This window comes from Jaculus jaculus, chromosome 13, assembly GCF_020740685.1.
Source record: "Jaculus jaculus isolate mJacJac1 chromosome 13, mJacJac1.mat.Y.cur, whole genome shotgun sequence".
Lineage (NCBI taxonomy): Eukaryota > Metazoa > Chordata > Mammalia > Rodentia > Dipodidae > Jaculus > Jaculus jaculus.
The window spans coordinates 13,015,509-13,030,674 of NC_059114.1; the positions used below are offsets into that span (position 1 = coordinate 13,015,509).

Sequence of the window (15,166 nt, forward strand, 5' to 3'; positions counted from 1 at the left end):
AATGGGAGGTGGAGCCAGGAGTATCCGAAAGCTCCAGAGCAGTAGCGACCAAACCATGAGGGACACCCTGCCTCTAAAGGAAGGTGGGAGGACAGAAGTAAGTCCCCAAGTTTGTCCTTTGATGCCCACCCATGTATTGTAGCACATGCACACTCATACACGTGCCATAAATTTACACCCAAAGAAGGAAGGAAGGAAGGAAGGAAGGAAGGAAGGAAGGAAGGAAGGAAGGAAGGAAGGAAGGAAGGAAGGAAGGAGGGAGGGAAGGAAGGAGGGAGGGAAGGAAGGAGGGAAGAAGGAAGGAAGGAAGGAAGGGAGGGAGGGAAGGAGGGAGGGAAAGAAGAAAAAAGGGAGGGAGGGGAATGGAGGGGAAGGAAGAAGAGAGGGAGAAAAAAGAAAGAAAGGAAGGAAGGGAGGAAGGAAGGAAGGAGGGCTGGAGAGATGGCTCTGTTAAGTGCTCTTCCTATGCAAGGACCTGTGGGGGTCCTGAGACTGCCCGAGTTCAAATCTCTACATCCCAAGTAAAATTCCCAGGAGTGACTGCTGGTCGTACCTGGGACCCCAGTGCCACAGGACAGCAGGGACCCGGGAATCACCAGAGCTTGCAGGCCCCTGAATCAGAAGTGGGGGGAGAACGAGCGAGCGCATTGGGGTCACCACAGGCGAAGGAGCCCTCCCCACCAGAAGTGAGTGCATGAGGCCCTGCAAGGGCACATACACGTGCAAACACCGCACACACATGCACACCACATTACACACACACACAGAGCAAAAAAAAATAATAAAATAGAAAAGAAGAATGAAAACTAATGGTAGGAAAGAAAGAAAGACGACCGCATGCAAAGGAAAGCGCCCAGCTTACAGACTCAACTTCTCCCCAGGGGATGGTTTAAGGACAGGCAGCACCTAAGGTCGTGAGGTCATTAATCCCCAATATAATGCCCTGGGGGGGGGGGTCAGCAGGCACAACCTGCCAGGGGAGAAGCAGCCGGAACATCTTAGAAACAAGTCACAACGTCACCCTCAGGAGTAAGTGTACACTCTACACCTGGGAGCAACAGACAGAGAAGACCGCCAGATAAAGAGTTCACCACAGCTCTGCTTGTGAGGATGAGAAAGGAGAGAGAGAGAGAGAGAGAGAGAGAAACCACAGCCAAGAGTGAAGAGGGTCCCAAGGCATCTTCTCGCTGCCCGGCTGGAAAAGGAAGTGCTCTGTCTGTGGCTAAGGACAAGGCGGTTTCCAGGCCACGATGGAACATGCGTGCGCCCACACTGCCGGACCCACCATGTCCTTGCTGGCTCTCACAAACAGCCATCATTCACTCCCTGCCTTTGAGATCCTGAAGTCGATCTAGGACCCCTTCCTTTCTGAGACGCGATGGCCCTGTATGGGCCTGTTTCTGCCAGTGTGCCCCTCTCTGGCCCTCCACAGGACTCGAAGCCAAGGGCTGTACGTACCTTCCGGCTCACCTCCCGTGGGTGCCTCTGTGGCTTCGGGCCACTAGGAGCTGTTCTGGGGACTTTGCGCTCTCGCCTCTTCCTCCCCCTGTCACACGGTTCTTCTGGAAGTGGCCTTTTGCCAGGAAAAAAGTAAGTTCATTCCATTCGCTCAAGATCCCCACACACACACACACACACACCTCTGAGAGCGCAGCCCCTGTGGATCCCAGTGTGAGCTCCCTGCACACCAGGAGCGAGACTGGAGCAGAACCCGGCCAGAGAAACAGCTGGAGGGAGGCGAGGAGGGAGGGGCAGGAAACAGGCTGCGGAGGGCGGGGGCGCCAGCTGCGTGCCTTGGGGGCTGCCAGAGAGGGCTGCCCCTGCCAGGCGGCACGGGCTCACCCGTGGGTGGCAGCAGCAGCCCACGGGGGCAGAGGCGAGGGATGATGGCCCGCCCCTTGGCTTCGAGCACAGCTGGAGGCTAGAGATCTGAAATTAATCCAGCCTAGACACTAAACCTGAAACCGATAAGGAAGTTGCTTTCCACTGTCTGTTCTGGGCTTCTTCCGATGGACCTAAGAGACCAGCAGCTCAGAGCTTTGCCCCCCCCCAACATCCAGCCCTTGGGATAGACGCTCCTCCTACCTGGGGTGCAGCTCCTGCCCCAGTGCGTGTGGCCCTCTCATTGTTCAGCTTACAGGCTGCCTCCTCGCAGGTGCCTCTCTTGCTGGGAGCTTCCTGGGGGCCATTTGATTCCCTGCCCTGCCCCCAGCACCAAGAACAGTACCACCTTATGGGCTACTTCACTGAACTACTAAAAGAGCCCAGATGGGCGGGAGGGATGGCTTAGCGCTTAAGGTGTTTGCCTGCAAGGCCAAGGGACCCAGGTTTGATTCTCCAGGACCCACGTTAGCCAGATGCACAAGGGAGGGCCACGTGTCTGGAGTTCGTTTGCAGTGGCTGGAGGCCCTGGCATGCCCATTTTTTTTTCTCTCTCTCTCTCTCTCCCTCTTTTCTCTGTCAAATTAATAAATAATAATTTTTTTAAAAATAGCCAAAAACCAGGCACTGGGTACTTAATCCCCGCAGTATTAACAGCTCAGGGATCTGAGCGTGGAGGGGACTTACCGCCAGCTGAAGTTTCTAGGAGCTTTTAAGGTCATAGAAATAAGAGAGGGTTTATTAAGAGCAAAGCACTCACGAGAGTGAGAGTGGGCTAGTGAGCTGGGAAATACTGCACCCAACATCTGTGCCCACAGCCCCCCGACCCTCTGTAGGTCACTAACGTAGCACTTGCCTCTCTTGCGCCCACCTCTCCTGCATTTGTGTATCACAAACCTCACTCATGCTTTCTGGTAACATGGAGCCCACATTGGGAAGGTTTCCAGTTTTCTGCTGCTACCTTCTTCCATACGTAGACCTTGGTGCCTCCCCAAGTCCCCATTCTTCTGCCACAACACTGCTGGGCATTTGGTACTTAATCCTCACAGTGCTGGGTACTTGGTACCCGGTTGTCCCAGCAGCAGTAAGGAGTAGGGATGTTTTACTACCCACGTTTTCTGAGGAGGAAGTTGATGCGAAGAAGATTCAATCTCTTGCGCAATACCATTCAGCTGCTGGAAGGCAGAACTGGAGTTCTCGAACCAGGTTATCTGGCTCGGAATCGCAGGTGTTGGCCTCCAGACACACACACACACACACACACACACACACACACACACGCAAAGAATTGCAGCTTGGCCATCGGTGTGCATGACCCATGTCAAGTGCTTCCTCCAAGAATGTCACAGCAATTACCAGCACGTCCTCAGAACTCCCCCAAGGCATGGGGCATGGCTCACATGTGGTACAGATGGGAACACTGAGGCCACAAACAGGAAGTCACGGTGCTTGGCCTGAACGTGACTGGGCCCCGGGCAGGTCTGGGCCCCAGGCATATCTGAGCCCAAAGCCAAGCTGCCTAAAACAGCATTTGTAGGCAAGAAAAGAGGGGAGGAGGAGAAGAGAGGACAAGGGAAGGAAGTAACAGAGGGAAGAAGAGCAGAGGCGGGGCCCTGTCTTAGCACCGTCTTCCGTGGCTGTAAGGGGAACTGGACTGGGGGCGCTATAAGCAGTCGAGGTTGCACTCGCAGCCATGGAGGTGGGACAGTCGAGGTCAAGGTGCTGCTTGCTGGGGAGGGGCTTCCGGCTGCTTTGCCCCACGGTGGGAACCAGAAGACAAGGAAACGCTTGGGAGTGGAGAGGTAGGGGCCAAGCGTCGCTAGTCCATCACTAAACACAGAGACCTGATAACCTCTTTAAGGTCCCACCTCTCCACACTGTGGCATTGAGGGTTAAGTTCTCAACCCCCGAACTGACAACTCACTGAGGTCACAGCATCCCCTGACTGATCTTAGAACCTGCCTTGCTCTCTCCCACCATTCCAAGCCCATACAGCAGTGATAGTAAAGCAGAGAAGCCCTCAACCTTTCAATTTCCCAGAGAGTCTCATTTATTTAGTCATTTACTTCATAAAGAGAGAGAGAAATAAGCAGAAAGAGAGAGAGAGGGTTGCCAGGCCTCCAGCCATTGTAAACGGACTCCAGATGCACGCACCACCAAGGGGCATCTGGCTTACATGGGCACTGGGGAATTGAGCCTGAGTCCTTAAGCTTCACAGGCAAGCAAGCACCTTAACCACTAAGCCATCTCTCCAGTACCCAGATAGTCTCTCGGAGCACAGAGCTTGTAAATCATTTGCCTGAGGTCACACAGCTCCCTAGAGTCAGAAGGGAGATCTCGGCCTGCCTGAGATCTCTCCTTCCATCTCTGCCAAGCTCTCACCTAAGTGTCTCAATCAACCTCTTCCTGTACAGATGGGGACATCGATTGCAGAGAAAGAAGATAAGGGCTCACCCAAGGCCATTCAGCAGTTAGTGACCCCAAAATCTGCCAGCTAAAGCCAAGAGCAGCAGGGTATGGTTTCTGGCATTCACCATCACCAAGTCCATCTGTTAGTGCTGCTGCTGGGGCACCAAATATGGCCTGCCCCAGGTGAGCTTGCTAGAACCACAAGCCTTGGGACTCCCACACAGAACTGCTCCATCAGAAACCACAGAACTACATTCTCTGGCCACCACCGCATTCCCCAGGAAGCTGGGGTGGGGAGAGGGGCTTCAGATGTTCCTGATGTTTGCTGTTGCTTGGCAACCATAGCTAGAGACCTTTCCATCAGGATCATGGGAAGTGGGTCTGTAGTCCCATTCATGTGCAGAAGAGTCAAGATGAGCAGAGGTTTCCTGAGAGGGTCTGAGAGCTGGCCAGTCCCTTCACTTCTCTGAGCCTCAGTGTTCTCAGCTATTGGGGACAGAGGAGTAAGAAGAGGAGAGTTAGAAAGAGGGAAATGTATGGGAGGAGGGAATGGGAAGCAAAAAGAGGGTAAAATGTCAAATAAATAAAAATAAAATATATTTGAAAAAAAAAAGAGGAGAAAAGATGAAGGAGAAAGAAAGGAAGAAATGGTTCACGCCTGTAATTCCAGCCTTTAGGAATGGGAGGCAGGAGGCTCTGAAGTTCAAGGTCAGCCTCAGCTACATGAGATTTTTGTCTCAAAAAAATAATAACCTGGAGAGATGGCTTAGCAGTTAAGGTGCTTGCCTGCAAAGCCTAAGGACCCATGGTCAACTCTCCAGATCCCATATAAGCCAGATGCACAAAGGGGAGAAAAGCGCAAGATTGTACATGCCCACTAGGTGGCGCAAGTGTCCGGAGTTCAATTTCAGTGGCTGAGGCCCTAGTGGGCCAATTGTCTCTCTGTCTCTCTCTTTCTCGCTATCTATCTATCTCTAAAAAAATGGCTGAGCATGTATCTGAGTTGGTAGAGTGCGTGTCTGACATGGCCGGAATAAAGCAGGTATGGCGGTAACGGCCCAAATCCCAGCACACTGGAGCTAAAGGCAGGAAGATCAGCTCTGCCAGGAGCCTGTTCCAGGGTTGGCTAAGCCTAGCATAGACGGCGCTCACGTGGGAACTCCCGAGCTCTGGGGGACCCGTTCTGATTATTCCTGACCTGTGAGAATATAAATTTGGATTACTTTCCGTCACAAGCCCGTCGCAAACTGTTATAGCAGCCATAGGAACTTCCTATCAGGGCTGCTTAGGGAAGGACCAAGATGTTGGCTATGGTGACAGGCCAGTCTGGGTTTGCATTTCCGATCCTTTTGTGAGCTGTGTGACCTTGGCCTAATTCCCGCCCTCTAAACACCTCAGCTTTCTGCTCTGCCAATGGTAGAGATGAAACTTGCCCCAGGCCACTGCTGGGAAACTTGGAACAGAACCTGGCACACAGGTAACATGCAATAAATGCCCCCCACACACACACACCACCACACCCTTCACACACAGGCCATTAAGAAGCCTGCATTCCCAGAAGAATGGCTTTGGTCATGGCTAGATTTGGTCATTGGGATGCTCTATTTTGTTCAACAACACCCCATGGCAACTCATTACAGTGTCTTGATTGTCACTCATCAAAATCCTCCCCCAAAGGCTGGAGAGACAGCTCAGTGGTTAAGGTGCTTGCCTGCAAAGCCTAAAGACCCAGGTTTGATTCTCCAGGACCCACGTAAACTGTGGGTTCCTGTGTCCTCCAGGGCCCGGCCATGGTCCCCCCCAGAAGGCGCCCAGGCAACCGAGGTGGGTGAGTGCGTGACAAGAGAAACCTAATTAGCATATGGGGACATTCATTCTAGCACGTAGCGATGGGGTGGGGGAGTGAGGTGACCTAGGGTCTCAGGACTGTGTGAAGATTGCCTGCTGATAAGGAGTTTCTTAGGCAACTGGCCAAAGGTTACAGGGCTATAGGCAGAGCCTAAGTTCAGGTGTGTGCCGGGCTTGGAGAAGGAGTGGCCTCCTATAGCCTGGGGTCCTTAGCCATGCCTGGCAGCTCAGGCCCCTCTCCTGAAGGCTCCAGCCTGTGCCTGGCAGTGCCCGACAATAAACCAGATGCACAAGGTGGCGAACGCGTCTGGGGTTCATTTGCAGTGGCTGGAGGCCCTGGTGTGCCCATTCTCTCCCTCTCTTTCAAATCAATAAATAGATAAAATATGTCTTTTAAAGTGTTTTTGTTTGGTTGGTTTCTTTATTTTTATTTTATTTTATTGTTAGGTGCTTGGTGGCCTGGAAAGGGTTAACAGGACTGTGGCCCAGAGAATGGGGAACGAGGAGGACCCCCAGCTCTGAGCCACAAGCGGTGATGAGCTGGTGGGTTGGCAAGGCTCCTGCACTCTGGTGGTGAGCTGGGACCCCATTCCTCCCGTCTTCAGGAAGAGATACTTCCTACTCTGGGAGTGGGGAGACCACCCTAGCCGTCTGCAGTTGGGGGGGGCAAAGCAGAAGCAGATAGGCTTCAGTCTATTTCTCCTGGACCCTGGACAGGCGTGGGAGGAGCTCAAGCCAGCATGAGTCATGAGGCTATTCCAACTCTCAGGATTTGTGGCCAGTTCTGGGAGAGCTTCCATTCTTAACAATTTATTTATTTTTTATTTTAAAGAGAGGGACAGACAGAGAGGGAGAGGGAGAGAGAGAATTGGTGCACCAGGGCCTCAGCCACTGAAATCGAACTCCAAACGCTTGCGTCAGCCAGTGGGCATAGGCGACCTTGAACTTTGCCTCACCTTTGCCCTCTGGCTTATGTGGAATCTGGAGAGCCCAACGTGGGGGCTTGGGCTTCACAGGCAAGCGCCTTCACCACTAAGCCATCTCTCCAGCCCAGGGCTTCCATTCTGAAGCCAGTGGAATGAGAACCAGAGAGGGCTAGCGACTGCCCCAAAATGCACAGCACTTCCTGAGCAGCTCACAGACTTGCCTGACTCCCAGAGACCTCCCACCCCCACTGCGCGCACACACACACACACACACACACACACACACACACACAAATGCAAACACATACATATGTACATGTGTGTGTACACACATACATGCAAATACATAATCACGCACATGATCATGCAAATACATACACACATACATACATACATACATGTGTATACTCATACACATAAACACACATGAACACACACACACCCTGGCTTCTGGTGGCCCCATTCCTGCCTGTCTCTCCAACAGCCCCGTTCTCCCTCCTAGCCTGAGTCCACCACGCAGTTAAAGCCTGGGAACCTTCCAGAGCCGCCCCTCCTGCCAGAAATGCCCCAGCCTGCCCCTGTGCCTGGTCATCTCTGGAACCCTGGCTCAGCTGAGAGCACTCCCCAACACCCAGTCTGCAGGCTACCCCCTTCTCTCCCACCTTCCTGGGCGAGCCGCTGGTCACTTCTGCCCGTGGCTCTGTGCCCGGTCAGTACCTCCATCCTTGCTCCTGCCACTCGGCTTCTTCCTTCTGCCATGGGCTCATGTCACCACCCCTGGTCTGCTGTCACCCTGGATCCAACTGCACCCGGCCCCTGTGGAAATGTCTGATGGCTCGAGCAGGTCCCAGCCTGCACCTCCCTCCCCAGGTCAGCTAGGAGGACGAGCGACTGGTAATGCATATGGAACCCCAAAGCCACCGTGTTTCGGGCAGGCCAGTCTAGAGGTCAAGGACACAAACTTTGGTAGAGTGCTTGCCTAGCACAAACCCCTGGTTTTGATCCCAAGCACCTCATAAACCGGGCACGGTGGTGCACGCTGGGAATCCCAGCACTTGGGAGGTGAAGAGAGAAGAATCGGAAGTTCAGGATAATCCTTGGCTGCAAAGTGAGTTCAAGACCAGCCTGGGCTACATGAAACCATGTGTCAAGAGAAGGGAAGGAAGGAAGGAAGGGAGGGAGGGAGGGAGGGAGGGAGGGAGGGAGGGAGGGAGGGAGGGAGGGAGGGAGGGAGGGAGGGAGAGAGGGAAGGAGGAAAGGAAGGAAAGAAGGAGGGAGGAAGGGAGAGAAGGAAGGAGGGAAGGAAGGAAGGAGGAAGGGAGGGAGAGAGGAAGGGAGGGAGGGAGGGAGAGAGGGAAAGAAGGAAGGAAGGAAAGAGGGAAGTAAGGAGGCAGGGAGGGAAGGAAGGGAGGAAGAGAAAGAAGGAGGGAGAAAAAAGGAAAAAGAATACAAACCTGTAAACAGGCACAAAATCTTTTGAGTACTGAAAGACTTGAGTTTAAATCTAAGCCCGTGTGTGTGTGTGTGTGTGTGTGTGTGTGTGTGTGAACGCACAGGCTTGCAGGCGTGTGTGTGTATGTGGCACTAGGTATGGAACTCAGGGCTTTGCACATGCTAAGCAAGGGCATGACCATTGAGCTACACCCCCCAACCCTCGGTTTCTTGAGACAGTGTCTCATTATGTAGCCCAGGCTGGTCTCAAACTCATAATCTGCCTGCCTCAGCTTCCCAAGTGCCCACTGTGCCACCATGTCCAGAGAAACCTGTCCCTTTCTTGCTATGTGACATTGGGCAAGTCATCTCTCCTCTCTGGGCTTCCCTTGCCCCGGCTGTAACATGAAGGCTGTCATCGGGCCTTGGTAGATCCCGTGAGGAGGGTTCTCTAGGCATGTGAAGAGCTCAGACGTCTCGCCAGGACCACTTCAACACCACTGTGGGGCCCCTCTCACCAAAGCCCTGCCCTGGGGGTGTTGTGCTCTATACCCTAGAGCCAGGGGTCTGGGTCTCCTTTCCACTCTGCCCCTTGCTGACTGTGTGCACTTGGGAGATGAAGTTCACCTCTCCGAGCCTCAGCTGATGGTCTCTCACCAGGGGATGATCGATACGGCCCCTTGAGACTGAACGAGCAACTCCTGGACAATGCCAGTGTCCGCCACTCTTGCTTCGCCCGCTGGACTCCAGCATACTACCTCCCCACAGTCCCCACGGCAGAGGCCTCGTCTCCTCGTTAGGGAAAAGCCCCCCCCTCCCCACCCCGCCCAGGCTCCCCGGACAAGGATGTTGTTGCAGGCACTCGAGGCCCCTCCACGTCCACCTGTTTCTCTCTAGCTTTCTTTTCAGAGGACCCCTAGACGCAGAAGAACCCACAAGGAATGCAGATCAGGCACATGAACAGACCTGCTTAGTTAAAAGAGGTGGCGTCGCTGCCTGGTGCCTCCTAAGAGTCCACTAAGCACGACCTAAGGGTCCTGCTGACCTTCACACCACCGCCATTGCTGCACCCTTGGGTGGGGTGAAGAACTTTCCACTGTGACAGGAACCGCCCGGCGCCTTTACCCTAAGCCACCGAGACTTTTTGTTTTAACCTACCCATTCGCTTGATCCTCTTCCCTCCTGGAAGCTCCCTCAACGCTGTCTAGACTTTTTTGAACTGCTCCCATTTTTTTTTCCAAAATATATTTTTTTATTGATTTATTTGAGGGAGAAAGAGAGAGAGAGAGAGAATGGGCATGGCAGGGCCTCTGGCCACTGCAAACAAACTCCAGATGCATGCCCTTGTGCATCTGGCTTACTTGGGTCCTAGAGAATCGAACCTGGATCCTTTGGCTTTGCAGGCAAACGCCTTAACCGCTAAGCCATCTCTCCAGCCTCTGGAACTGCTCCCATTTTGCATAAGGGAAATCTGAGGCCCTGGGTGGTTAGTTACTCTAGGCCCTAACCACCACCACCACCCACCCTCCAGAAACACAGGATGGGGAATCTGCAGACCCCACAAGGACCTTACAGAGCTACTGGAAAGCAATCATCAGGAGTGCACCGAGCCCAGAACACCAGGAGGAAATTAGAAAATCAAATGAATCAATGTCTGATTCAGCGTTTACATGGGAGTCAATTGCGACTCGCGTCCTTGGAAATGGAGTGGCGCACGCCCCATAAGCCTGTGAATAGTTTACCCTTCATGAAAGCCCACGGGGCACGAATTATTTTAAAAACCTTTCCCCATGCTTTAGTAAGAAGCACACACTGGCAGAGGGTCTGCAAAGGACTGAGAGTTTGCCTGTGGCATGGGTTGGGCCCCCCATTGGCAGCCACCAGAGCCTCCAAAGGCCTCAAACAAGCTCTCCTGGCCCCTGGCCCCTGGCCCCTGGCCCCCTCTCACATCGGGCATGCGATGGAGGTTTTTCCACGTGCTGTTACAAGGAGGCTGTGTGTACCCTTTTATGTGGGTCATACAAAAAAACAGAACAGAATTTTGAAAACACCAGGAATCGTCATAGCAACGGGCTGCCTTTCCTATTTTTGAAAAGTGATCTCCCTCCTCCCCTAGGTGCAGATGGTTTATTTTTCTGACTCAGAGGCAAACATAGTGCTCAGGAGGGATGGGACCAGGGACCCTAGCCCCAGCCCTGAGGGGGGCGATGACCAGAGCTCAGGGGTCCTCTGGACTTTGCTCCTAATGTTGGTGTCACCTCCAGGAACCCAAGGTCCCTGGCATCTCTGGTCACCCGTACTCCTCTTCTCAGTGAATTCAACTGGGAGATCTCTGCAGAAGAGCCAGAGCCGTGGGGCAACTGTAAGAGCCTTACTGTTCTGTGTGTCTGTGCGTCAGATGGCCTGAAACAGTGGCATCAGGAGGCCCAGGATCCCAGCGCAGGGCCCAAGGCCCATACAGTATTAAATGAAATGTTACTACAGTGTTAGCACAGTGTTTTTGGGTTCAAATCCTGCCCCACCACTTTCTTAGCCATGTGACCTAACTTCGCAGGTTGGTCTTAGCTGTGTAACCCAAAGCAAGTGTCTCAACCTCTCTGCATTTTCCCTTGTGGAAGTAACAATAAGGATCCAGGAAGCCGGGCATGGTGGTACACACCTTTAATCCCAGACGCAGAGGTAGGAGGATCGTTGTGAGTTCGAGGCCACCCTGAGACTCCATAGTGACTTCCAGGTCAGCTTGGGCTAGGGTGAAATCCTACCTTGAAAAACCAAAACATAAAATAAAATAAACACATGAATCGTGGCAGAGATGGCTTGTATTAACCTGTATAGCTCATTCTCTTTGGACAGCTATCACCAACATATCACAAGCCGTGGCTTAGGTACAGTCCTTGCCACACAAGCATAAGGACTTGAATTCCATCCTCAGCACTCATGTTAAAGCCAGGCATGGCAGTGCATGTCTGTAATCTCCATGCTGGGGAAGGGAGACGGGGGACCCTGGGCGTGTTGGATCGAGCGAGCCAAGCCCACTCAGTGAGCTCTGGGTTCAGTGAGAGAGAGACGCTGTCTCGAAACACAAGTGGAGTGCATGAGCCCATACGTGAACACACACACACACACACACACACACACACACACACACTAAGAGGCTTATATGCAACAAACATGTGCTGATCACACGGAGATGAGAAACCCAAGATGGAGGGGGCTGGCAGACCCAGGCTCTCTGAGGGACGTCTTCCCACCAAGGACTCTCCACCAGGCATCAGCAGGGTGCGGGACCTCTCTGAGATGTCTCTCATAAGTTGCTAGCTCCAGCACTGAGGATGCCACCCTCAGGTCCTAACCCCCTTTGAAAAGTCCCCACTTTCTAAGCCACCATCTCGGGAGTGACGATTTCAACCCGTGAATTTCTCCAGGGACACAACAGTCAGACCACAAGACTGCCTGAGTCACTTAGTAGGCTTTCAATTAAGTTTTATTATTACTCAGCATTATCAAATTGGCTAATTAGACTTAATGTACAAGTATAATAATTAATGATCAAGATGTTAATTACTTAATGGATTATTATACGCTACTTATGGCATAGAGATTACAATTATTGATGTATTATGATTGATTCTATTAATTAGCTACTATAATTAATGCTTACAATGCTATTATTTTATCTCCTATCCTTCGCACACTTTCTTGAAAATTTCATGGGATTGAAGCAATGCAGTCAGAACCTATTCCCCATCAGTTACAGCCAAGTGGCCCCGGGGCACACAAGGAAACATCTCTGAAATAAATTAGTCCTCTGTCAAATGGGGATAAGAAGATACACACACAGCTTGACTCCCTGATTTATTATTTATTTTTATTTTATTTGTTATTATCATTGCCATTAGTATTATTATCAGGAGTCAGAAAGTCACTGCCCATTCTTTGTCAATAAAGTTTTATTGGAACACAATCATACCTATTTTCATCCCCACAGCCTATAAGGCCAAGTAGCTGCCACAAGAGAGCCTATGGCCCACAAAGCCTGAGGTACTTCATGACGGGTCCTTCAAGAAGAAACTCACCATCCAGTTGGCATCCAGCGGCTTCCTTAACTGCAATAGCCACACCTCAGAGTCTTCCCTCGCTGGACAACACAAATTAAGATTCACATTCTAAGCCAGGCATGGTGGCGCATGCCTTTAATCCCAGCACTCAGGAGGCAGAGGTAGGAGGATTGCCATGAGTTCGAGGCCACCCTGAGACTACATAGTGAATTCCAGATCAGACAGGGCTAGAAGAAGACCCTACCTCAGAAAAAAAAAAAAGATTCACATTCTAGGAACCACCTAGTCACCTATGACGGGGCTGCAGTGGTCCTAATTCTTCCTCAAATTGTTTGTAGTCAGGCATAGAGGGCTTTCATTGGCATCCCTGGAATCAACATGAGGGTCACAATCCCAGAAACTTAGGCATGCAAGGAGTCAGCTCTTGTCTAAACCAGCCTTCCAAGTCCAGTATGGTGGCACACACCTGTCATCCCAGTACCCGGGAGGCTGAGGCAGGAAGATCTCCAGTTTAAGGCCAGCCTGGACTACAGACTGAGACTGTATATATATAAACAATATTCAAAGAATGTAAGAGCCAAAGGAAGGGTAGGACTCCTTGCAACGTGCTCCCCCAGACACAAAATGGCCTGGATATCCATGACCTCACAGTGCCTGACACTACCTACACAAGACCATTATAATAAGAGGAAAAAATCATGACATCAAAATAAAAGAGAGACTGATTGAGAGGGGGAGGGGATATGATGGAGAATGGAATCTCAAAGGGGAAAGTGGGGGGAGGGAGGGAATTACAATGGCATATTGTTTACAATCATGGAAGCTGTTAATAAAAAATAATAATAAATTTTTAAAAGGTTTTAAAAAGCGTGTGCCACCATAACTGGCAAATAAATGAATATTAAAAAATAGGGGGAAAAGTTAAAAAAAATATCTGAGGCTGAAGCGGCCAACATCCTGCAGAGCAGCATGCCCGGTGCCGGGAGGCTGAGACAGGAAGCTCTCCAGTTTTATTACACCCAAATTTTATTGTGACAACTGCGATACCTATCTCGCCCCTGACTCTCCGTCTGTGGGAACGACACGCCCAGTGGCAGGAAACCCAAAGAGAACGTGAGAGACTGCTTCCAGAAACGGATGGAAGAGCAGGCGCAGAGCCTGACCGACGAGACAGGGGCCGCATTTCGGCAAGGAAAGATCCCTCCATCCAGCTCCGTTCTCTGCCCCGCCTCCTGCAGGGCCTTGACCCCTCCTCCTCCAGTCTCCGGCTCCTCCTCCACCTGGAACGACGCCAGCACCCCACATGGAAGGCCCTCCTATGATGCCAGTGATGGGTCCTCCTCCTCTGGGAATGATGCCCGTGGGACCTGCTCCTGGCCTGAGACCACCCACGGGAGGCCACATGCCAATGATGCCCGGGCCTCCAGTGACGAGACCTCCGGCTCGCCCGTGATGGTGCCCACTCGGCCTGGAATGACTCGAGCAGACAGGTAAAGATAGTAAGGAGGCTTATGTCTCGGCTCTGTGTTATTATTTTTTTGTTTTTTGTTTTTTACCTGTAGATCGTGGTATCAGCTGTTTTCCAGCAGCATGGTGAGCAAGGCCTGCTCCCCTTCCTAGCAAAGAATAGTTTTGGAGGGAGAAACAGGACCCAAAAAGCACAGTTATCATTTATATTGTGAAATGTGAAAATAAAATTGTCAGCTCTTTTAGTTAAAATAATAATAATAATAATATTTGGGCTGGATAGATGGCTTAGTGGTGAACGTGCTAGCTTGCGAAGGCTAATGACCCATGTTTGATTCTCCAGGTCCCATGTTAGCCAGATACATAAGGTGACGCAGTGCACGAAGTTGCGCACACGCACGAGGTGGCGCGTGTGTCTGGAGTTCGGTTACAGTGGCAGTGCGCCCATTCTCTCTCTCCCCTCTCTCTTGCTCTCATTCTGGCTCGCTCTCTCTCACGTGGGAAAAAAAATAAAAGACCAGTTATTGAGCTTATCTAAAAATAATTTTTTGGGGCCGGGCGTGGTGGCGCACGCCTTTAATCCCAGCACTTGGGAGGCAGAGGTAGGAGGATTGCCATGAGTTCAAGACCACCCTGAGATGACAGAGTTAATTCCAGGTCAGCCTGGACCAGAGTGAGACCCTACCTCGAAAAACCAAAAAAAAAAAAAAAAAAAAAAGTAAAAATAATTTTTTGGTTTATTTTTATTTATTTATTTGAGAGTGCAAGACAGAAAGAGGCAGAAAGAGAGAGAGAGGATGGGCGCGCCAGGGTCTCCAGCCACCACAAACGAACTCCAGACGCCTGCGCCCCCTTGTGCATCTGTCTAATGTGGGTCCGGGGGAACTGAGCCTCGAACCAGGGTCCTTAGGCTTCACAGGCAAGCACTTAACCGCTAAGCCATCTCTCCAGCCCCTAAAAATAACTTTAAATAATATTCGCTAGACCTAATGGCACGTGCCTTTAATCATAGCACCCAAGAGATAAACAGAAGAGATGGCTGTAATCCAAAACCGGCCTGGGACTACATAGTGAACTCCAGGTCAGCTTGGGCTGCAGTGAGAGCTGTTTGGGGATAAAGCTGCAACACACGAGAAACCATGCCAG

At 51.6% G+C, this 15,166-nt stretch overlaps 1 protein-coding gene and 1 pseudogene across 2 annotated transcripts in view; one reads left to right on the forward strand and one right to left on the reverse strand.

Moving 5' to 3' along the window:
• Positions 1 to 1,709, reverse strand: part of Cmklr1 (chemerin chemokine-like receptor 1) — a 53,575-nt gene extending 51,866 nt beyond the window's left edge. For both annotated transcript variants that reach the window (XM_045132946.1, XM_045132945.1), the window contains exon 1: positions 1,459 to 1,709. The gene's annotated coding sequence lies outside the window, so the exon portion shown is untranslated. The remainder of the gene's footprint in view (positions 1 to 1,458) is intronic.
• Positions 1,379 to 14,047, forward strand: LOC101598998 (annotated as a pseudogene).
• The last annotated feature ends 1,119 nt before the right edge of the window (positions 14,048 to 15,166 follow it).